At 43.5% G+C, this 25192-nt stretch overlaps 1 pseudogene across 1 annotated transcript in view; it reads left to right on the forward strand.

Moving 5' to 3' along the window:
* LOC147899383 (flap endonuclease 1-B-like) overlaps window positions 1–25192 on the forward strand; it is a 134801-nt pseudogene that overhangs the window by 5571 nt on the left and 104038 nt on the right. The window contains exons 3-11 of the transcript XR_015541408.1: window positions 12750–12808; window positions 12929–12988; window positions 13133–13186; window positions 13306–13354; window positions 13447–13494; window positions 13585–13650; window positions 20646–20695; window positions 20821–20940; window positions 21074–21158. The product of XR_015541408.1 is annotated as a flap endonuclease 1-B-like (transcript). The remainder of the gene's footprint in view (window positions 1–12749; window positions 12809–12928; window positions 12989–13132; window positions 13187–13305; window positions 13355–13446; window positions 13495–13584; window positions 13651–20645; window positions 20696–20820; window positions 20941–21073; window positions 21159–25192) is intronic.

Here is a 25192-nt window from a genome sequence, read left to right on the forward strand (position 1 = left end):
ATCTGGCCCAATGAAAAAAGAGAGGACATTGGGCCTGTGCCGGAGTCAATCTGCCAAATAACCCGAAAAACTTCCCAAATCGATGACTCGGGAATCTCAAGCGAAGATAGTGGGAAATGCTGTCTAGCTCCAGAGTGAGGACAAAACCAAAGAAGATATGGAATTGTCATTGTAGAAGTAGAACACCTCAAACAATGAGGATTTGCAATCCCACGTTTACCCAAAGTGACTCCCACTGAAAAAACGCCCACCAGACATCTCCAAAGAAACAATCTTTACTTTAAAGGTAGCTTACTTCTCCAGACTACTTTGAGATTTGACTTCCACCATGAAAGAGATTTGTGCATCATGCCATGAAATTTGCCAATGACCACATCCCAATGACCAGTAATTCAATCCCCATATGCCTTTGTCCTCATGTTCATACACATGGCTGCCAACATGATAGCCCATGGCTGATTTTGCTGAAAAAAGTTAGGAAGCATGGTAATCTTTCTCGCTAATATAGGATACATGATGTTGAGAATGTTAAGACCCCCATGCATCTTTGGAGAACATATAAAGGGAATTTTTAGCAGCCTCAAACCTTTCTTGCAAGATTTTGTCTTCCAAAATAGCTCCATTGCATGATATATGAAAGTATTGAGATCTTTAGTAGTCCAGTGTAAAAGGGGCAAATAAAACTGAACATGAGCCATAGTAATGGACTGAACAATTTTGAGGCGAACATGTAGTGGCTGTTGAGAATTTCCAATAATCCAACTTCTGATGAAGCTTCTCATACATTATTGTGTGAAAGGTAGGCATTATTCACATGAAGCATTCTAGCACTTGAATGCTGTAAATCATTTACTGTTTGAGCAAAACATAAGTCCAGCCACAAGGGCACATGATCCGACAGTTGAAGAGAGTAGTCAACCCACAAATTACATGTGAAAGCATTAAACTGCTCCGCATTCAATAGGTACCATCTGCCCAAACTCGCCCAGTAACGGGAAAGTGCATTATGATGATATGTGAATCCCAGTGTTTGAGGTTGAGCGATTTTCCACAAATCTTTTGTATTAAGAGCACTCGGCATCTCCTCCCATTTCTGAAATTTAGAAGGTGTCATATAAGATTTGTGAGTAGTATTATCGTGTGGATGAGGGGAGTTATTGAAATCTCCACATATGAAGGCATTAGACATCCAAGGATAATGACTGATGGCATCCCACATCTGTCCACGCAAAGCAGGAGTTTGAGAGGCATACACTAAAGCAATCTCATAGATATCCTCTTCAACCATGCATTGTAACACCATCCATCTGCAATCCTGATCATTAAAAGCCAACAAAGGATGCAAGTCATGCTTGACTAAGATGCATACTCGTGAAAAACTCAAACTGACTGCATAAAAAATGTCATATCCTGCAAAGTGTCCTTGCTGTCCAGCCATATCATGCTAATTATGTTCTTGCAAACAAACCACATCTGGATGCATAGTATGTACATAATGCCAAAGTAGCCTCCATTTATTTACATTGCAGAGGCCTTGAACATTGTAAGAAAGACATTTCAAAGCTGTATACATATGTACAAGAAATGTGAGAAAGCATCAAGTCACTGCCATGTCCTCTGCCTCCTGTTGAGACCCATGCTCATGAGGAGGAGCAACATCACCTAAATCAAAGATTGGAATACCTTTTTTGAGGAGTGTCCATAATCTAGTGGCAGGGGAGACCTGAGAACTGGAAGCTTGACCAGGAGTGGCAGAAGAGGCATCCCAATGTCTGGATTGCAAAGGTCCCTGCCTTAAAGAAATAACCTTTTTAGGTTGCTGCCAGCCTTCATTCTCTGAAGTATCCTTATCCTTTAGCTTCTCTTTACCTTTGTCCTTTGCCTTTGTAGGAGTGTTTACCTTTATCAAATGTTCATTTACTGATTTAGATGCTTTATCCAGAGTAGTATTGGTTGAAATGTTGGGAACCTGCCCTCCATTGCAAGGCAAAGGCTGAGCATTATTTTGAGGCATAGCTGTTGGAGGAGGTCTATGAAGAACATTAGGACACTCTGATGCCAAGTGACCAAACTTGTGACATGCAAAGCAAGCTCCTGCAAAGACCCCCCACTTCAACTCAAAATATTTCTCTCCCATCTAAACCTCCTCCACCTCAATTGCAATGGAAGGAGGTGTATTCTTGTCAGTGTCCCATAAAATGCAAAATCTATTGTGATTACTAGTGGGTCTAGGAGGACATATCACTTGCCTGAAAGATGCAGCCAGTCTAGGCAACTCCTCACGCATATAGTCTGGAAAATCAACCAATTTCACTGATACTGGGCATATTCTGATAATCTTTATTGGGAGACCAAGGTAAAACGTGTACCATTTGTCTGCCATAAAACAAAGGGGAGAATTCCAATAACTTCTGCTTGTAAGTGACATCAACAAGATGTACTTCATAAAAGCCAATGGAGGCAAAATACACTCCCTCAACAAAAAATCCACCCAACAAGGCCTTATCCACTGCGCTACATCATTAGCAGCAGGGATTCTTCCTAGGAAAAACAAAATTACAGCAGTCTGTGATAGCTTTTTCAGAGGATTTACCAACGAAGGAAGCTTCAATTTGTCCAACGAGGGAAGCTTCAATTTGTACTTGACTTCCAAAATAGGTTTGTTCAATGCGTGTCTACTTAGAAAAAATTCCTCATGAAGTGTGTCAAAGACATAACGTGCATCTAGATTATCCTCTGCAGGAGCTTCTGTAAGTCTTTGTTTGGGATCAAGAGAGCCATCCCTGTGCGAATGATGCTTGAGTTGAGGGTCAGAATCCATCACAGAAGAGGTGAAGGAGGAGAACTGAAGCATGGTGTAAGGGATATCCACACAGTATTCCTGTCCCCTTATGGGCAAGGATATGAACGTGAATGTTGAGAATATTTAAGCCCCTATGCATCTTTGGCGAATAGAGACGTTGCACTGAAAGTAATCTCAAACTTTTCTGGCCATGTTTGGACACCAAAAGGTTTGGTTGACATAAAATATGTAAGATCTTCTCTGCATCAAAGGCAGGTAGAACTGAATCTATGCGATCAAAATAGATTGGACGGAACATGCAACGGCCAAGTTGCTAACTTTCAGTATTCAAGCTTTTTCTTCAATTTTGCAATCACTTTGTTGGCGATGAGTAATTATCCATCCCAAAGGATAACCAAGATGGTGAACTAACTGAGTAGGCGGGACTATTTCCCCAGGCCATAAAAGAGTATGCCAGTCTTGAGAATGCAATTGCAACAGCTTAGACTTCTGAAATTTCACATGTAGACCAGCAGCTAGGCCATATAATGATAGAGCATGCATAAGGGAAGAAAGATCCCTCAGTATTCTTTGGAGTAAAAAAAGAATCATCAGCATATGCTTGAGCAACCATAGTGCGACTTCCGTGAATCTCCAAGCCATGCAACGTATTTGTAGATCCATGTATTGAAGCATTGGATGCGTGGCTATGGCATACAAAAGTGCACTAAGAGGACATCCATGGCGAACCGAACAACGGAGAGTCCGATTTTTAGAAAGATTCCCAAACAATATACAAGCAGCTTTACTGTCATTGTATAGTGAGATTATCATAATGTTGTGGATTAACCCTGTACCAACGATCCAGGCAAGCCTGAGAAGAGGAATGTGCATTATGTTGGAAAGTATAGCTTGGTAACGTGGGCTGCGATTCGTTCCAAAGATCAACAAGGATGAGGTGAAGCAATAATTGTGAGACCAATGGTGTCTCTCAAAGGCCAACATGTGAGTATTATTAGAACTATTATCTCCCTGCTATCGGGCATTATGAAAATCTCCACAAATGACAACGTGATGTCTTTAGGGATACCGTTGCATAGCGTCCCAAATCAAAACTCTACTGCAAGCATAGTTGCCAGCTGAAACGGAAACGGAAGAAATGGAGTTTCCGGCCCCCGCCAAAACGAAAACGGAAGAAACGGCAATATGATACAATTTATGTATAAAAATTTATTTTTTATACATAATATAATTATCAATAGAGTGCAAATCATACATAATACAATTATCTATACTTGAAGCTTCAAGCATCAATGCATCATTCATGCCTCTATGATTCTAAATTCTTGAATGATGCTTCAATAATGTGAAATCAACATGTATTATGACTAACAAGTTTGACATTACAAGAATCTGAAACATGATTCATGATCCACAAATTCCATGATCATGACTCATGAGTCATGCAAGACTCAAAATAAAAGCACCCATGGATGATATTAAAAAAAGCAGCTGCCACCTGGCACCAAGGTCCAAAGTATACTCAGTAGTAAGTACTGTATCTGCATCATGCTGCAGCCTGCAGGCTGCCTGCATGATGCATCTGAAGTGTCATGACTAGGAGTCGGCTAGCACTGTAGTCTGTACAGTCGTAGTCAAGTGACAAAGACCAAGGTACATCACTACTGATCATCTGCATCATCCATGGACTCCTCATCATCGTCATCCTCTGCCTCCTCAGATGAGTCTGAGGCCTCTGTGACACTGTCTGAAGAAGAATCATCAACATCAGGAGGGAGACATGGACCTAATAAGCATCTCTCGGCATTGAGGAGGATGGAGAGGTGAGGAGGAGGATGGAGAGGTCACAAGTGAGAAAGGATGGAGAGGTAGAAGGAGGATGGCAGAGGTAAAAAAGGATGGAGAGGTGGAAGGAGCCTGGAGGATCAGAGGTAGAAGAAGGAGGATGGAGAGGTTACAGGTAAGAGAGAATGGAGAGAAGAAGGATGGAGGGATGGAGAGCAGGCTGCCAAGCTGCAGCTTGCAGGATGGAGAAGATGGAGAGAAGGATGAAGAGGATGGAGAGAAGGATGAAGAGGATGGAGAGAGAAGGATGGAGGTCCAAGGAAAACGGGATGGAGAGTCCAAGAGCAAAGGATGGAGGGATGGAGAGAGCTTAGAGAAGGTGGAGAGAGCAGCAAGGATGCACCGAAGGAGTGCAATGGGCGGGAGGCGGTGAAAAAAGGAGCCAGGTGGCGAAATCACGATTTTGGGGGTCTAGGTCAAAAACAGGTTTTACGAAACGGTGTTTCTGCAAGAAATGCCGTTTTCGTTTCGCCGTTTTCGTTTCCTACCAAGAAACGGCCGTTTCTGGCAACTATGATTGCAAGAGGATTGAGGTGCATAGACTGAGGAAAATTCAAATCTCTCTTTGGATAAGACAGTGCATAATTTGCCCTGGTCGTCATTGAGGCCAACAGCTGGATGAAGATCAAGCTTCACTAAAAAGACTACGCCCGAGAAAGAATGCTCTCCCGCATAGAAGATATCATACCCAACAAATTGACCTTTGCGTCGTGCATACTTATGTTGATTATGTTCTTGCAAAGCCATTATATTTGGCTGCAATTGATTGAGATACACCCATATGAGTTTCCATATCCGTGCATCATATAAACCTTGTACATTAAGTGTCAAGCATTTGATTTGTGACAACATATTTACAATTTATGTACGTGTTATGTCACCCAAAGAGAAAATCAGGCAAACATGTCTTCATCCGGATCCACGGCGAGATCGTAACGGGGAGGTACAGCTTGATGACTAGGCATCAAACCAGCAATTTCTTCTTCTGGAAAGAAAGGAAGGCTTGCCGTCACAGCAGCCCGTGTAATGCCAATTCCATAATTTTCTGCAGGAATGACCATTTGAAGACGAGGCATTCCATGTCCTAGGAGGTAGAGGTCTCCTAGCTCAGACCCATCCGTCTCGTAGTCTACAAAGATTTAGTAGTATTTTTATCCTTGAGCTTGAGTTGATGTGCAAAAGACAAAACACCAGATGCATTTCCATTAGAATTAACTTGTGCCTTTCTTTTGTCTTGTGTTGTAGAAGGTGGTTTAATACCTTTATTTTTAGGCACCGAAGGGCCAGGGGCATCCTTATTTGGCAGTGGAGGAGGCATGGCATCTAGGGGCATCTTATGCAAAACCAAAGGACACTGCGAAGCCATATGCCCAAACTTTTTGCACCCAAAGCATGCTCTTGCAAAAAGACCCCATTTCAGCTTATAAAAGGCACTTCCCATAGCCTCGTTATCAACAGTGACCGAGTAAGATTCGAGAGTGGGTGTATCTGTGTCCAAGAGAATGCGAAACTTGTTAGAATTGCCATTTGGGCGAGGTGGACATACTACCTTTCCCAATGATGTTGCAATTTTTGGCAAGAGTTAAGCCAAGCATTGAGGAAAATCCACCACTTATATCCAAACCGGGCAACGATGCTTGGTAATCCCGAGTAGGTGGCCAGGGCAAGACATGCACCATTTGCTGCCCATAAAAGAGAGGAGAATGCTTTAAAAGCATTTGTTTGTGCTGCTCATGTGCCATGATATCTTCAAAAAGGCCCTTAACTGCATAATGCACCTTGCGAACAAAACAACCTCCCAAAGTTCTTGTTAACCAATTGCTTGTTGCCCACATCAGCTGCAACAGGCATACGATCTGGGAAGAAGATAATGACAGCATGCTTGGCATATTCTCGTACTGGGTCTACTATTTCATCAACCTCCACCATGATTCCAATAGTGAGAGGAGCATCTTTCCAATCCTTTCTTGTGTCTTCAAAACCTTCAGGTATAACATCAAAGACCAACTGTGCCTCTCGAGACTTGTAGACAAGCGTGCTTTTGCTTTTGGTTTTGAGCCAATCTTTATTTGTTGAGAGTCTTGTCAAATTCATAACTGGCCATGGTAGGCAAAGCTGAAAGCCAAAATGAGTAGAACAAAAGTCCACCACAAAGCTGAAGCCCGTACATATGGCGAAGGAGAAGGATAAACGATTTCATAGCTAAGGACAGCAATAATCGACATAAACCCCAAACAAATAGGCCATAAAAGGAGACCACCAAAAATCGAGGTAAATGCTGAGATAAAAGGTTGAAAAAATAGCAAAACCCACAAAAGAAAAAGAAAATGGATAGAAAGTGGAAATGGAAGGTGAAGAACGTAAAGGTGAAGAAAAGCACGACCAAAATGAACTATTGACAGGCGAGCACACATAGCACTCAAAGGTGAAATAGAAAACCCCTAAAGAGCACGCAAAGCAAGAGAAGGTGGGAAATCAACAAATGGCGAAATATGCAGCAACTACCAGAGTCGTGCACACAGCTCGAAAATGCCCTGGAGGAGCTTTGAATCAACACGGAAGAGAAAAGGAGCCAGCCACGAACAAGAGAGGCAACAAGCGCGACCTAGAAGAGACGATTCTAGGGCTTGGGATGGTCTACGAAAGGACAGAGAACCCACCCAGGGGGTCGGCCTGACTTGTAGCAGATTCGGAGGGGGCCGACTTGCTCTTCTCGCTCTCTCACGACTCCTCTACACAACACACACACACACACACACACACACACACACATGCACGCACGCACACACGTGCATACATCATTGCAACGCTCAACGTAGGAGGCAAAAGAGAGTCTATAGAGTGGTTAGTCCGCAGATTGTATTTGCTATTGCAATGAAATGGAAGAAGAACGAGGAGATATGACTCAGAGTAGAGAAAAAGTGTTTATCGAGTCTTTCTCCCATCTAAGTCCACAAGGACTTCCATGCATGAAAGGCCTGCTTTGCTCTCTAATCTAGCCAAACTTGTTGATGAGCCCTTGCTGCAGTAAGAGGCTCTTTAGTACTAGCAATGGAATGAGAGAAATCACTAATATTAGAGAGGGCTGCTATTGCATGTGAAGGAGATGGCACTCCATCTTGCAAATGAGACACCAAAATATAATCATAACCATTGGAAAGTGATCCAAGGTGGAAACCCCTAGTGAGATGCATACTAAGCCGCCTTTGTCTAAAGCCCAATCATTAACATAAAATTTGTCTATCCGTGCATGAATGGGCATCTGCACCTCCTTTCAACCACGAGAATAGGAGCAAATGTGGCACAGTGTGAAATGCTGTGAGATTGTCGCAGAACTTTTATACGTATGTCTCGTGAGTTGAACGTAATGATAGCATGGCCATTACGTTGACCGATATGAACTACTCGAGCTTCACCGTCATCATCTAGGTTGTCAGGATTGTCATCGGCGTCTACTATCGAGTCAACAGTAGGCATGGCTGTTTGGACATGTGCTAAGGTATCACTAAAAGATTCATCTTCTTTATACCATCCATCTGGAAGCCCCCCAATTCTGATTTTCAAAGCATTATCCTTTCTAGCTGCATGTTCTTTAATCTCTTCGTGAATATCAGCTTTGTTGACCTTTGCATCAAACTCCACAGTCACTTCTTGCTTGGCTGTCTGCATTTCAGTATGAACTAGATTCTTGACTGCAGAGACTAGTTGGGGGGTAGGGGGGGAAGCATTGCATGACTTTATAACCTCGTCAATGACTTCCTTCTTACCAAGTCCTTCCAAGACTTGAATTCTAGCTATGGCATCCGTTGTGTGGATAAAAATGAAAAATGTTTTTCACTTGTTGCATGATAATGGGCAGGTGCATATCTATGTACATAGCTAGTTGGTGGTGGCTTTGAGTTATGGACACCCTCATAAAGGACTCCACACTGGTGATATACTTTCTTGAGATGGTAGATACCTCTACGGGGACTTTTGGGGGATGATGAAAAGCAATGTGATTGCAGTAGGCAATCCAGAGCATGGTATTCAGATTGTGACGGTGTTGATTGTGGTTGTCTTGTAAATTCATTGAATCGGGAGTTCATCATATGTAGATGGTCGGTGGGCAATTAGATGCTAGTGCTTGTGGCATGCATTGGTGTGCCTAAGGTTAGAGTGTAGGCACTAATGACCTTGGTCTAAGGTTTGAAAAGAGATTGAGAGAGTGGTGTGGCACATAAAAAAGGCATGCATGCAAACAAGCTACGTGATGATCTAGCTTGAAAACACGTACGTGGAGAAGGCAGCGAGAGATGGTCCTGGAAGGAGTTCGTGGGCACACGGGAGATCATCAGAGAAAAGGAGAAGAGGCATCGAGACGAAGGGGAGAAAGGGGGCGCAGAGAGCTTCGTGAGCTCTGGAGCAAGGGAGGGAGCTGCTTGTGTGGAGGAGGAGAAGGTCATCGCAGATACGAAGGAGGAGAACCAGAAGAGGGGGAGCTCGTGGAGAGATTCTGAGCTTCCGAGAGGGCGTCGCTACTGTGTGAGGCTGAGAATATACGTAAAGGAGGAGAGGTACTGTTGCTTGTGTGGAGGATTCTCTAGAAGGAGAGGCTATGAAGCGGCCGGGGAATCTCAGAAGAAGCGGGGGAGTCATTTGTTCTGGGAGCTGAGGGGTCGCTAATAGGGGGCCATCAGTAGGAGGAACCGGGAAGGCGAGAGGTTCGTAAGTGCTCGAGGAGCAAGAAGGAAGCCGCAGTACTAATGAACAGCAAGAAGGGAAGCTTGGGAGAAAAGGCCTGGACCGGAAGCTGGAAGGGAATCGCGATTGCAGGAGGAAGACATGAGCTTGGAGGAGGATGCGAAAAGAAGGGGGGCTGCATGGTTCTGTGGGGATGCAGAGAAGATACGTAAAAAAGGAGAGACCTGGAGCTACATGAAGGACTGTTGGAAGGACCGATGGAGAGCAAGGGAATGCTATAGATGGGAGCTTTGTGGATGAGGGTGGCAACTCCGTATGCAGCTGGTGAGCCTCGACAGCATGTGAGCTCTATGAGCGACAAGAAGGAGAGGCTGTGATCTTGCTAGAGTCTTGTAGAGACTTGACTATGGCGTTCCTAAGTAGCAGGGTAGGAATGCCTTGAACTAGAAGGTGTGCGGTGAGCTGGGTATTGCATGAAGGAGGAAGGTGTCGGGAGTGTTGTAAAGAGAGCATGGGCTTGCATTAGTTGTGGGTTGAAGGCAAAGAAGCCTTAGCTAGGGATAGCGAGCTATTATACGTGAGCTTGGTTCACTTCAGATTCAAAAAATTTAGATGAGAACTCATGGATGGCAAATTTTGTATATGAGATGTGTGAAGGCCTTAAGTGGTTGTGGACGATGAATAATTGTAGTTGTGGACTCCGCTCACAGAGATGGTTTCTAAAAGATGTATCAGTACACTTGAAGATCAAAGAGTTGGCGTGTAGACCTTGAGAACATGTATAAAGGGCTTGCATATCCTATGATTTTGTGATCATGCTACTAGAAGTTGGAGCACTTACTTGATGTTGACAGGACACTCCCTTTTGGTTTCATGATCATGATGACAGTTGAAAGAAGTACTCCTGTGGGGTGTGGGTTCATAGCATGTTGTTCATTTCTTTGCTCATAGGCTATGGGGAAGTAGTGGTTGTGGCCAGAGTATGAGTTTGTATATAGAGGTGTGTAGAGACAAGGATGTTAAATGAATGCCTTTTACCTTGTGATTGTGCTATTCAGTTGTTTTAAATGTGGATGAAGGTGGCTGTGAAGGCGATTTTGGCTATACTGCTTTTGTCCATCCACCGTTAGTTGCATCCTCAGCTCTCTCACTTGATCCTGTGGGAAGTAAAATTGTTCATGATATCCAAGAATTGGTCGGTTAAAAAGACCACCTTGTTCATATATATGTGCATACGGGGAAGGCGTCTTGGCTGCCACTGTGGAGTATCTGGCTTTGTTACTGGAGGCTGCTGGAGTGGAAGGGGTTTTTGAAGAGGAGGAAGGTAGGCTGGGCCATGCTTTGCTGGCCATATCTCCTGTTACCCCCTGGCTGAGCTAACCCCCTAGTTGGGCTGGGGGTTCAGCCCAGCTAGGGGTTCCTAATTCAAGAGCTTGCTACAACCAGCTAGGGGAGCAGGGAGCAGAAGCAAAACGGGAGCAAGAGGTACGGGCGTACGAGTACGGGCGGGAGCGGGAGCAGGAGCAGGTACGGACATGAGCGGGTGCGGGTACAGACGGGAGCAGGTACGAACGTGAGCGGGACGGGAGCAGGTACCAGCATGGACAGGAGCGGCCCGCGGGGGGAGGGGGCTAGTAGAGAGGCTACGAGAGGGGGGGGGTGGAGAGGCTACGGGAGGGGGGGAGTGGAGAGACTACGGGAGGGGGGGCGGAGAGGCTATGGGAGGGGGGGCGGAGAGGCTACGAGGGGGGCGGAGAGGCTACGGGAGGGGCGAAGAGGCTACGAGAGGGGGGGGCTGGAGAGGTTACGAGAGGGGGGGCTGGAGAGGCTACGAGAGGGGGGGCTGGAGAGGCTACGGGAGGGGCGGAGAGGCTACGAGAGGGGGGGGGGCTGGAGAGGCTACGGGAGGGGCGGGGAGAGAGAGAGAGAGAGAGAGAGAGAGAGAGGGGAAGAGGTAGAGTTTGAGAGGCTGAGGGGGCTGAGAAGGGACTAAAGAGAGGGGTTGAGAGCTGAAAAGGGAGAGGCTGAAGGCTGAGGGGGGCTGAGGAGTGAGGGTTAGGTGCTGAGAGGGGAGAGAGGGGCTGAGGGGTGAGAGGGGAAAGGATTAGGCTGAGAGGCGTTGAGGGGAGAGGCTTAAGCTGAAAGGGGCTGAGGGCTGATAGGAGAGAGGCTTAGTGACGAATGGGCTGGAGGCTGAGAGAGGCTGAGGGAAGAGAGGAGAAAGACTGAGGGAAGGATAGAGACCCCCTAGATAAAGCTGCAGAAAATGAATCGACTCCTGGTCCAACAATTCCTGGTCCAACCAGTAAGCTAACCAGCCTTAATAAACAGCAATTGTGTGGCGCAATAAACCAGTGAACAGTACGGCCCAATAACCAGCAGATTGTATGGCCAAATAAACAGCAGATTGTACGGCAATCTAGTACGGAACTCTGCCCTTGTAAACACAGATAAAGGTGCGACTTTTGCAGCAGAGGTTTGGCTCTGTGTATGGACCACAGCTGGCAGCATAAGTACACAGCACTGTGTACGGACCACAGTACAGAAAGGAGAGCAGGAGTACAGCCCAACAGCACAATGATGTAAGGCACGATTCTTCTCTTGGGAAATGGCGAAATATTTGACAGTTTTGGATCTACTTTTGTGGCAGCAAGACCAGCTACAAGGCTGGGGGGGGGCTGAGGATCAATAATACAGCATCCGAAAGTGACTCAGGGACCCTCATGAGCAGCTCCCTATCGTGCCCCTCTTCCCCCTTAGCCTTCTAGCCCACCAAACTTTTCAATGCTAGAGCTCTCGGAAATCCACAAGGGGCTTGTAGAGGAACTCTTTCAACTGCTCAATTGTTCAAAAACATAGTGTTGTAATGTTAATATGAACTGTTTGGCAAGATTTGCATTTTTGACAGTTTGTAAAAGTTCCCCTTATTTAGGGAAGGTATCACTTTAAAATGAAAATTGTTCTGTCCCAAATGATTTTTGTTTGGACGTTTGCAATGGGTGCGACACGTAGCCATTGGATGCTGTGACCTATAAAATTAGATCCATTGTGCCTGATCTTACCACCTTTTCTTAAGAAAAGATCGATTCCTACATGAGCCCAAGTAATTAGTTTGGGATATAGAGAAGGACTTAATTAATGGTTTTAAGGAGTTGGGGATTATCAGGGAGGGTGGGGATATGTTTTGAAGTCTCATGTATTATTTGAGCTCTGCATTTTTCCTGAACTTACCTAGAGGTGTTCTTGTGTGCAATCTGCAATCTTGACAGCAGTTTCTGAGCTACATTTGTTGCATAAAATGAATTTTATGAATCAGATTTGGGGAGAGGGTTTTCTAGGACATGATGATTCTGTAAAACTATGCTGGATTCAAATTTTTTTGAGCTATATAAATGTTTGTTTGACTTTTGTCAATCAGACTGTTGTGGGTCGTAAAGGAACTACATTGCTCACTAACAAAGATGGTGAGGTGACAAGGTGAGTTTGCAGTGGATTTCTTCTCTTTTTTTCCTTCCTTTGCAGATGACATAAAAGTCTAGGATGCAACAACTGCAACAACAATCTATTAATCTTTGTGTAATCTAATTATTGTTACAGCCATTTGCAAGGCATGTTCACTCGGACAATTAGATTGATTGAAGCTGGGCTTCAACCAGTGTAAGTTTCCACATAGATGCACTGATTGCATGTCGTACATATCATGGTATTGCTATGTGCATGTTGTTCTGAAAAGAGTGCAGGTAGTTTTTCAATCTCTATAAGTATCTATGAATAACGCTTGTCTATGTCTCGATGCTGCAGGTATGTATTTGATGGTCAGCCTCCAAGTCTAAAACATGGGTTACTCGCAAAACGGTGCGATACAGATTTGAACATATATTCCATCCAAATTGTTCTTTCGTAATTTCTATTCAATCATATGTGTCTTCCCATCATCCAAATAAGGGATTGATATTGATTTACAATGTATTCAGTGATGCAGCTCGGCAGGTTGCGGCTTTGGATGTGGCAGCAGTGGTGCAGGTGAGTCTGATCTTTTCTTTCCTGGAATGTGGTTTGTTCTTCCACGTAGCTGGCTTTTGGTTTGGTAAGGTCCATATATTACTGATTTTCAGGGCTGCAACAATTCGGAGATCGAAAAAATGAGTAAACGCACTGTTACTGTAAGTGGATCATCTTTTTTGACAAAAGGATTTTCAGTGTTTTGAACTTGTGCCATATGATTTGTTGATCTCTATTTGTGTCTACTTTAGGTCACAAAGCAGTATGCTGAGGATTGTTGCAAGCTGCTGCGCCTTATGGGAGTTCCTGTAGTTGAGGTAGTTTCCAATGCAAACATATTTCAAGCATCAAATTTATTGATCTTTTTTAAATCCTGGTTAACAACCAAGAGCAAAGTTGGGGCTTAAGACTTTGTGAAATTCTTATTTCAGTAGGCAAAAAGGATAGCAGAAAACTTTGAGATATACTTAATAACCATGTACATAGCATGGTGTGAACTTTAAAATTTCTTCACTATTATCAGCACTTTCATGCAAATACTGTGCTCTATTGATAGATTTTTTTTGACACGTTGTCGCCCTTCTTTAGTTTTGAAATTTCCTCTAGTTGAGCTTGTCCTAACACGTGGTAATCAATGGAATATAGATGGCATCTCCCCACCCTTGTGCCATTGGTGGTGCCAAAGAATTTCAGATCCCATAGGATGTTGAACAATTGATCAGGGAATCTTTCTTTTTCCCGCCTTTTTTGTCTCGCTTACTTGCAATGTCAGTCTCCTCTGTTTGCTGCCTTTTTTGTCTCGCTTTCTTGCAATGCCAATCTCCCCTGTACTTCCTATCCCTCGTTCCTCATCATTATGATATTTTAGCGAAGTACTAGGTCTTCTGATCCTTAACAGAATCAGTTTGTCAGAGCCTCTCGACTCTGGCTCTTTTTGAACCAGGGACATCTGCTGTTGCAGTGCCTCTACCTTTGTTGATACATTCAATGAATTTGAATGAGCTCATCAGCATCTTCCCGAAGCCCCGAGATGACTGCCCAGCCATATGTGCTGGACAAGGTGGCCCACGCGGCTGCCCTAGACACGCTTGTTTGACAACCACGATATAGCACCTTGACCAAGAAACATGCATATCCTTGTGTGGATCTTCTGGTCTCATGATCTCCTGCATAATCATTGTCACAGAATCCATGCAACCTTGGATTACTTCCTCTGCATTCTATTCCAAACTGTCTTGTACCTCTGATGTATCTCAAGACTCTCTTGGCTGCATTCCAATGAGACTATTTTGGATTTGCCATAAACTGTGCAAGTGAACTTACTACATAACAAATATATGGCCTTGTGATAGTCAGATATATAAGAGATCCGATGAGCTGTTGATAGTACTTGTCATTGACTAGGCTTGTCTGGATCTTTAGTAAGTTTCAAGCTCTGTTCCATGGAAGTGGTTGCAGCCTTGCAATCTACCATATGAAACTTCTTTAGGAGACTATCAACATATTTCTGTTGGCTCATGAAGGTGTTGTTTGAGTCTCTTCAGAACTCAATTCCAAGACAATAGTGCATAAGTCCAAGATCTTTCATGTCGAACTCTGTAGATAAGTCTTGTTTCAGCTTGCTAATGAAGCTGTCATTACTTCTCATCACAATCAGATAATCTACATACAAAAGTGCAATAGTAATGTCTTCCCCTTGAACTTTGTAATAGAGAGTATGATCTACATTAGACATCATGTATCCTACATTAGCAAAATACTTGTTGATTCTACTATACCAACTTCTGGGTGCTTGCTTCAAGTCGTAGAGGCTTTTCTTGAGATGGTAAGCCTGATGCTCTTTCCCTTGTTCAACATACCCTGTTGGTTGCTGCATATAGACTTTCTCGTCTGGGTAACCATTGTGAAAAGCATTTTGGACATCTAGCTGATATACATTCCATCTACTGAGTGTCGCTAGTGACATTGAAAAACCTATGGAATCCATCTTTGCTACTGGAGCATAAGTCTCATCATAGTCTTGACCATATTGCTGTGCATATCCTTTTGCAACTAGTCTAGCTTTGTATCTTTCAATACTTCCATCTGGATTGTACTTCACTTTGTAAACTCATTTGTTGGCTATGGCCGTCTTTCCTGGTGGAAGGTCGCATAATTTCTATACAAAGCTTCCATTTCTTCATTCATAGCAGTTTGCCATTCTGGCTTGTCAACTGTGTCTTCGAAGTACACTGGCTCTTCTGTAGAAGCGAAGTACCAAGAGGAAGTAACAAGATTCCTTTAAAGAGCAAAGTGCTAATATGTGCCAAGCTGAGGAGGATTTGACAGCCGAGTGCAGGTCACTTAGGAGCAGCTGGAGGGTAAGAAGGAAGTTTATGATGAGCTAATTCAAGCGCACGAGACTATTGCAACCTGCATTGCGAGGTGGATCGCTTGAAGGATCTCGCGAGCAAGGCCTAGGAAGACGTCATCACTATTGCCGAGAAAAACGTGAAACTGCAACATGCTATGCAATGCTTGCAGAAACATGTTTAGGAAAATTGGTAGTACCTCGGGCTCAACTCGAGGCTCTTGAGCAAGAAAACACATACCTAAGGGAAGTTGCCACAGAGGGATATGCATTAAAGGAGGAAAATGGTGTCCAAACTTATGACAGTCATTGCACTGAATGTTTGACACGTTGGTGGATGCATTCCCTCTTTCTTGAAATCTTCCTCTGTTGAAATGATTTCCTCTTGGATGCTGGTGCTGATGTTGCTGAGGATGTTGATGCTGGTACTGACTTTGATGTTGATGTTGGTGACCACTCCTCTGAGACGCTTTACCTCTGCCTCTGCTTCTATTTGAAGCTGTGAATGCTTGATAATTGAAATGACCTTTCCATGCTTGAATGACCCGAGTCCTAAGTTCTTTCACCAAGTAACACTGACTGTAATTCTTTCAGTGTTGGAATTTGCCGTTGAATGGCAATACTCTGGAGTAGATTCTTGTATCGCTCTCTTAGTCCACTCAGGATGACTTAAACCATTTCTACGGGATTCGTAGTTTCTCCCACTGTTGTGAGTTGATTGTTGTAATCCTTGATTCTGAGTATGTAAGCATGACCAGCTTCATTGCTATTGTGAAAACTCTGGTTGATCTGGTTTCTCACTGTAAGAATCCTGGATGTGTTCTTGGACTCGTAAAGAGCTATGGACATATCCCATGCTTCTTTTGATGTCTTCATTGTATTGATCTATCCTAACATGACATCTTGCACATTTTGTGTGATCAAATGATATGCATATTTGTCTTTGTTGTCCCATTCTCCTTGTGCTCGGGAAATGGTAGGATCTACTGCAAATGTAGACACCGTTGTTATAGGTGTAGAACCTTTTGCTTGTGCTGCGGCAATTGTGGGAGTTGCTGCTGAACCGTGAGATGGTCTAGGTGTAGATCCATTGACATACCCCCATTGAAGTACAAGAATGGTCTCCATTTGGCATTTCCATGTGCTGTAGTTTGAATTGTCTAACTTAGCAAATGCCTTCAAATACTAGTAGACATGATGCAAGAAATGTAGTAAATTTGCTGTGAAAAAACATTGTTTGAATCAATTGCAAAACACTGCCTATATCAGCTGAAATTTGAACCGTCAGATGGTCTAGGTGTAGATCCATCGACATACTCCCATTTGTCTTGAAGTACAAGAATGGTCTCCATTTGGCATTTCCACGTGCCGTAGTTTGAATTGTCTAACTTAGTGGATGCTACTAGTAGAAATGATGCAAGAAATGTAGTCAATCTGCTGTGAAAAAACATTGGTTGAATCAACTGCAAAACACTGTCTGTATCAGCTGAAATCTGAACTGTCGGTGAAGATAGAACTGCAATATTTCCAATCTGTTACAAGGCTTGTGTGGCAAACAATGCTGGGAATAGCCAAGAGGCTTTACAAGGCTCAAATAAAGTGTGCACAATGCCAAAAAATAGCCACTAGGCTTTACAATTGTGGTAGGTGAGTGTAATCATGTGCAATCTGTTCTTTGATCAATTGACCAATGCCTCTGAAAACTCTGAAGTTTGCTCACTGATGTGCGAAGGTCGGGTTTCAGGACATGTAATGATGTGAAACCGCATGTGAGCATAGGGACTGACTCCGAGTAGGAACTATTTGAGAATTTTTGGGCATGGCTTCGATTGGCTACTTTGGAGTTCTCTCCTCTAAGGATGATCTAATCTACTCTGATCTAAATCTAGACTAACTGTCGAGCAATGAAAAAGCAGCAAGTAATTCATTTTCTTTTGTTCTTTTTAGGTGCTGGGTCAGATGCGTGGATGAAGATGATTGTGTGCATGCAAGAAGTGGATTTGATGCCGAGGCTACAAAGTGTGTGATACTTGCCCCGAAATGTGTGCGTGATGTGACGAGCCTATAGAGCACAAAAAATCGAGTGTTTTTTCTTTTTAGAGCGTCCTCAAATTCTTTCTAGAGCAAGAGATACAGCTTACTCTAGGTGGAGGGGCGAAAAGAGTGCAAATGATGATGTGACACTGTGATGTGGCAACTGTGTTGACATGAAAAGATTGTGCCTATGGGACACTGTGTGTGAGGTGGCACCTGTGTGCACATTCAACATTCAGAGTGTGCTTGTGAAGAGGTTACTATGCTTGACAGAGGGGCTGTGCCACATGGCAATGGTGAGGTGGCAGTGTGTTGATGTGGCAATGCTGACATGTCTTGATGTGGCAGCTAACGTGGTTGCTGACATGTATGCTGACGTGGCTAGTGACATGGCAAGCTGAGCTGGTAGATCAAGTGACACGTGGGCCTTGATGACGAGCCAGATGGATTGCGCCTGATGACGTGTTAGAGGATGTTGACACGTGGCATTGTGGGGTAAGCTCTATTACGTGTCACGATAAGAGGATGACGACCAACAGCTTATGAAGGCAACCAAGCTCCAAGCTCCACTCACGGATGACTCATCTACATCACCTACGACCCTGCAACAACACACGACCTCAACAGCCACAATCGACCCAAGCGCACCAAGCTCCAACAGACGTGCATATTGCAAGCACAGCAACAATTCGGTCGACTCTCAACTGCAGCGACCAACGGGCACTACACGCCTTTAACCCGCAACGCTCCTGCATCCTCAATCCACAGGTAGCTCTCTCCCGCCACAACTCCTGGCAACCAATTCATCAGGCAAACGAAGGCTCCAATTATCGACTCACGCTCAGGCAATCGACGCCTTCAGCGCGACCACCAAGCGCAGACGCCTGCTAGCAATGGACGAGGACGACGGATGAAAATATCCGTCAACGGAATCCAAAGATTTTGTCAGCATATTCCAATTCTGGGCAGCCTTATCTAAAAGAGATATCCAAGACACGTGGCAACGCTAAGTATTAGCTGCCACGTCTCACTCTATCGTGAAACCGCCACATCATCAGTGGCTAAGAATCTACCAGATCACACTCACTGACATCTCCTCTCTCTTCAGGCTTGGGGTGCAGTTGACTGGGGTTACAGTGGCACTCGTCAAACGTCGGGTAGTGGTTTTGAGGGCACGAGAGGTTACTCATCCAGATAGCAGACAACGATCCATTATGGGCTTCCTGCTTGCATTGCCTAGTCCGCCGTTGGGTGTAACTTGATGTTCTATATGCCTATTGTATATGCCTATTGTATTGTATTGGATCAAATTGTGTCTCCATATGAGGATGATGATGCCAGGATGCCTGCATAGGTTTATGGTGGACATGCACTATGATATCGAATATGTCTACACACAATTTTCTACCATGTGTTAGGATGCTCGCTTGGTAGCTCCACCCTTTTGCTCACTGTATCAGGTTTTTCTTCAATCTCATAGACCCATCGGTCTTTAGCAGAATTTTATAAACTTTTCTTTCCTTTTCTTCCTAAGAACAAAGACTTTGCTCATATCTCTCTCACAAAGAAGAATATTTTTCACAATGAAATGAACGGAAATTTCTCGAACAAACAAGAATTCTCTCACCGGAAGAGAACTCTCAAGATTCTCTCGATCTCTCACTCTTAGAATGGCGCCTCAGTGGAAGGCAGAACCGTGCTCTGATACCATGAACAAATATGGAGAGAAAAGAGAAGAAGAGTGGAGATGAGCAGAGAGGGCATAGCTAGAGAGCACATCACAAATGACTAACTGTGTATACTAGATTTAGTTGAAAATGATGAATATATACAAACCCCTTTAGAGTTAGGGTTAGGGTTAGGGTTTCCAACCCTTTCCTTTTTAGCACTCTTTTGGGTTAGTGCTATGCACATATCGAACATGATGTTGAGATGAATCCTCAACACAACATTACCTTGTTTGGCCTTGTTTGCAAGATCTTACCTAAGGCTATCAACTTGAGACTTGCCCCTTTCTTACCACACATTATTCAGCCTACCCGAAAGGTTTTGTACTGGACTGAAGCATTTTAGATAATATCTTTACTTTTTGGGAGGCCACAACGTTGGCACGGTTCTGCCACGAGAATTTACTCTTGATTTTGAGAAGGCTGCTTCTTGAGGGGACTTTGGACAGGATCCGATTCATGAGATGGTGGATAGTAGGAGTATAGCTCTCTACTCCTGGGCACATAGCCAAATATAGTTAGGGGAGCCCAAGGGGACAGATTTCATGTAGCCATAATAGTGGTCAAGAGGGGATGGCCAATCAGCTAGGGCGAAGGTGGTTTCGGATGCCATTATTCAGAGGAGGGCTAGGCATTGTGGACCCAAAGTGCAAGAGCAGCACATTACTCTCAAAGTTCATTGTCAGATGCATGTTGCATGGCAGTGAGCCGTGTGAAAGGAGCTACTCTTTCACAGACTTCATGAGATATGGCCAGAGTTGGAAGGCCCTTGGGAGCCTTGTGCTAGGTGAATTTTTTCTAGGATGAGGCCTACTTGCTCGGGTAGGAGCTCAGAAGTGTCACATAAGACTCAGTAAGAAATTTGGTATCTAAGCCATTGGGCAGTAAGGAATAGGTGCTTCATGGAAGCCAAACTGTTTCAGTTTCTATGAGCTTCATCATATATAATTCCTGTGCTGTTGATCAGTCTATTACTGTTATATCAGTGTGTGCATGTACACGTGGGTGCGGGAATATCCAGTCATGACAGTCTGAAATGGTAATCACAGAGTGAGGCATGGTCGGTATCACAGAGTGAGGCATGGTCGGTATCACATGTTGTCATGGCCATATACCTTATTATTACAGACAATTGTCATCGTTTATGTCTATGTTTCCAACATCATGGTATCAAAGATCACTGTAACTTTTTGTCTCATAGGCACCTTCTGAGGCTGAGGCTGAGTGGCAGCTCTGTGCAAATCTGGCAAGGTAAATTTCTGACTTCTTGATAACCTGACTATGGCAGTCAAGCTGGTTTTATAGCAGGCTCGTTTCATCTTACATCTTAATTAGCACAGCATTGCAGTGAAAGTCTGTTTTCATTTATATTTCAGGTCTATGCTGTAGCATCTGAAGACATGGATTCACTTCCTTTCGGAGCCCCTAGGTTTTTAAGGCATTTAATGCAGCCCTCCTCTCGCGATCTTCCTGTCCTGGAGTTCAGTATTTCCAAGGTGTCTGAAAATCCCTTTCCTTTTTTCAAATTCTGATCATGCATCAAACCCTTCTCATCTACTTGAAGGTCGTTGAACTATTTGGATACATGCTCCAGTTTTGAATGTGTTTCACTTCTCTGTTCTTGCACAGGTGTTGGAGGAGCTGGGTCTTACTATGGATCAATTTATAGATTTGTGCATTCTTTGTGGCTGTGATTACATTAGTACCATCAAGGGCAAGTTTTTTATTCTGAGTCTTTTTGGCCTATTAAGACAGAAGCTTGCAAAATTTTATGTCTAGTGTGATCAAATCATATTCTACTTAACTGAAATGCTGCAAGCCTAAGCAATTGACATCTGAAGGTGAAGTCAATTACTAGGGCACACGTTCAGCCTAGCATGTCAAAGTAATGTTAAAATGTTTTGAAAATATCATGACTTTCATATGGAGGATTTTGAAGAGCCTACAGGGTCAATGCAAAGTCACTTTTATCAATGTGATAATCCTAACTAAGAAAACCTGAAAGACAGTAACAAGAAAGACAAATGAAATAGGCTATAGTAAGTGGAAGAAGGTTGTTTGGTGTTGATGATCTATGTTTTTAAAAAGAGTGTGTCTCATGATGGAGGATTGACACCATTAGGCAAAGCATGCTAGAATTGAAGAATCGTGTATTTGTATACATCACTTTGATGAAAAATGTGTCCTGTTGGTTGAGATTCTCAGTTCAGAGGTCCAAGGGGGCCACTGTCCAAGGGAATATTAATCCTCACATGACACATGGCCCTGCCTAACCGCCGAGCTCCTCCCATCCCTTTGCAAAAGGAGCACCCAAGGTATTGAGAAGAGAGGGCATTTCACTCTTTTTATATTTGCCATTCATTATTCACCATATGTATGTGGCCACATGGTGCTCAGCACGTTCATGAGGGCCAGTAACCTCTTATTCTATGTGCTCTGCCCATTTGAATGCCACGAGGGGTGGGCCTATGCTCTAACAATCCCCCCTGTAGGCCCAACTCCAGAGTTACTCAGCCATAAAAGTTGTCAACATGTGCACCTGGGTCTATCTGCCACTTGTCAATGAATTTCTGAACTCAGGTCCTACCTCCACCTGTCACCACTGTGAACCCTTGAATCAGCTGTCCAGTAAACAGTTGCCAATAATTGCCATTGGAGAATTGTCTCTCCCCTGCGTCGGCAGCCACAGACTACCATGTCGCACAGAAGCCAGCCACCACCATGAAATGCGCATGCTGTCATGGGTTACTGCCCCCGTGACAGCCACTGCAGGGGACTGCCAATGCCAAGTGTGTCATCATCCATGATAGATCCGCCATTGCCATAAATGCCATGATTTGCGCTGTGCAGTGCCACTGTCATCATGATAATCTGCCTGCGGGGGTCAGCCTGCCAGGCAGCACCTGCTGCTCTGATACCAACTGAGAGGCACAAGCGGGTCACATGTCCAAGGGCATGGGGGTCATCACTTCCCACATGCCACGTGTCTAGGCTGCATGGATTCAGACCCTGCCTAACTGCCTATCTCCTCTTTCCCACGCCTTTGAAAAAGGGGGCCCCCAAGTATTGGGGAGAGAGGGTATTTAGCTCTTTTATATTTCCCATTCATTATTCATCGTAGGTATGTGACAATTATTACCCACTATCTTGCTACATGTGGCGCTCAATACCTTCACGAGGGCCCTTAGCCTCTTATTCTACGTATTCTGCCCATTTTAATTCAACATTGTGCCACAAGGGATGAGCATATGCCCCAACGGATGTTAACCATCATAATTAGTCATGTATCTTCCAGACCTAATGCTAAGTTATGTCTCCTGTTGCACAGGTTGTGTTCCTTAAATGAATACACGGAACTCATCATAAAGATCACATGTTCACTTGCTGTATAAATTTTAGTTATAGGAGGGTTTTTGAAGAGTTCCGAAGGAGAAATGCCATGTGGCATGTAGTGACATAAACTTTGAATGGGTCTTTCTTGCTAAGCCATGCCCAAAGCTAACTAGACAGCAGAAAATGGATGGACCCTCAAGAAGTGAGAGCAGGAGGCTAGGAAGTTTGCATGTGCAGCAAATTTCAGAGTTGAATGAACGTTTGAATATGATGCAACATGTATTATTTACGGAGCAAATTAAACAAAAACTTGTTCAAATCACATAATCGTGTGGTTGGATTGTTTGAGACAAATAAGCGCAATTGTGAGTGACCAAAGATACTTGCTGGTTGGTGAATTATTGGACCAGACAGTTCTCTGCTATACATGTTTATGTCATCGCTGCCCTGTGTGGAATGGAATTTCCTTCTATGTTGCCACTATAGAGCGACAAATGACTGTTCTGTAGGTCCGGTTGGAACAATGTTTGATTTGTGACAACAAGGCTAATTGAGATGTAGTTGATCATTTCATTGGTGTGAAGATGTTCATCGAACTGTTAATAACCAGGATGTGTCAAGAAGTGAATGTGTTTCTGTGGAGCACTTCTTCCCTTCTGATGCAGTGTTTAACCTTATTGCCCTTGCTCTTTAAAAAAATTTAATCAGTAAGATTGGATATATTTTAGTCTTATGAAGGTATATTTTTTGTCACCTTAGCAGACATGCAAGTACTATAACGGTTGGAACAATGTTTGATTTGTGACAACAAGGCTAATTGAGATGTAGTTGATCATTTCATTGGTGTGAAGATGTTCATCGAACTGTAAATAACCAGGATGTGTCAAGAAGTGAATGTGTTTCTGTGGAGCATTGCTTCCCTTCTGATGCAGTGTTTAACCTTATCGCCCTTGCTCTTTAAAAAAATTTAATCAGTAAGATTGGATATATTCTAGTCTTATGACGGTATATTTCTTATCACCTTAGCAGACATGCAAGTACTTCAAGAATTTTTGTCCAAGTGGTGGCCAGCTGATGTGCTTCAATGATAAATCATTGAGGGTGCGTATGCCCCGGCAGCTGCCATATCACGCTTGTTTCAATTTGTAAGATTGGATATATTCTAGTCTTATGAAGGTATATTTTTCTATCACCTTAGCGGACATCCAAGTTCTATAAGAAATTTTCGTCCAAGTGGTTGCTAGTTGCTGTGCTTCAATGATTTATCTTTTGAGGATGCACATGCCCCCGCAGCGACGTTATCGCGCTTGTTCTATTAAAAATTCTAATTTGTGAGATTGGTATATTCTAGTATTATGAAGGTATATTTTTGTGTCACCTTAGTCGACATGCAAATTCTATAAGAAGCTTCGTCCAAGTGGTGGCCAGATGTTGTGCTTCGATGATTTTATCTTTTGAGGATGCGTATGCCCCGACAGCTTTCTTATCGCGCTTGTTCTATAAAAAATAGGATATATTCTAGTCTTATGAAGGTATATATATTTATATTCTATGATTGTTGATTTTATTCGCATTGGCTTAGTGGCAGTTTCTTAGATGAAAGTTGTTGTTTGCAGAGTCTAATTGGATTTGAAGTCTTGTAAACATGGATAGAAATCTTGAGCAATAGTTGGAGCTTGAAGGAGAAACCTGTTGTGTGGACCTTGTAAAATTGGGAGTCCAGCCGATACAATTCCTATCGCATCCTATGGCACACGATATTGAATCGTTGAATGCTAAAGTTGGAACTGGAGAGGATGCCTTGTAACAAATTATGATGCACCAATTGTAGGCAAATCAAGGTTAGTAAGGGTCATGAAAAATTGTGCGTACATTTGCTGAAGTGCATTCTAGAGAGAAAAAGAGTAAAGGACTATTATTTAGTATCCATACACAATAAAATATAAAGCTGAAACAATCAAACATAGTGAACTACAAACCTGATAAATATGCACTTCGAATGAAGTATAGAAATGTTGACATTATCAATAGTTGGCTTCACAAATGAGATCTACGTCGGCTAGCGTAAAAGCACACGCTGCAGCGACACATAGTCAAAAGTCATGAACTGAAAAAAGGACGATGAGACGGAATTCAACGTGAAGTTTAATCTCCTGTGACGACAGATTCCAACAAAACTGGTAGAAGCAAGACATCATGACCAGATATAACAGTCTACGAAGGATACCAACGGAAGATTGAAGGATTCTTCAACAACAAGGAGTAGCTTGCTTGCTAATGGTCTATCATCAGCAACAACTCTGCTGAGTGCTCTGCACCTTCACGAATTGCATTTATGTGAGCTTCCATGAAGCTTATACTCATGAAGGTCGTCTTTGTGGCCATATTTTTTGGTGCATGAAAAGGCTTTATCAG

The sequence above is a fragment of the Dipteris shenzhenensis genome, chromosome 8, assembly GCF_047967505.1.
Source record: "Dipteris shenzhenensis isolate YYH24624 ecotype China chromosome 8, Dip_SZ_1.0, whole genome shotgun sequence".
Lineage (NCBI taxonomy): Eukaryota > Viridiplantae > Streptophyta > Polypodiopsida > Gleicheniales > Dipteridaceae > Dipteris > Dipteris shenzhenensis.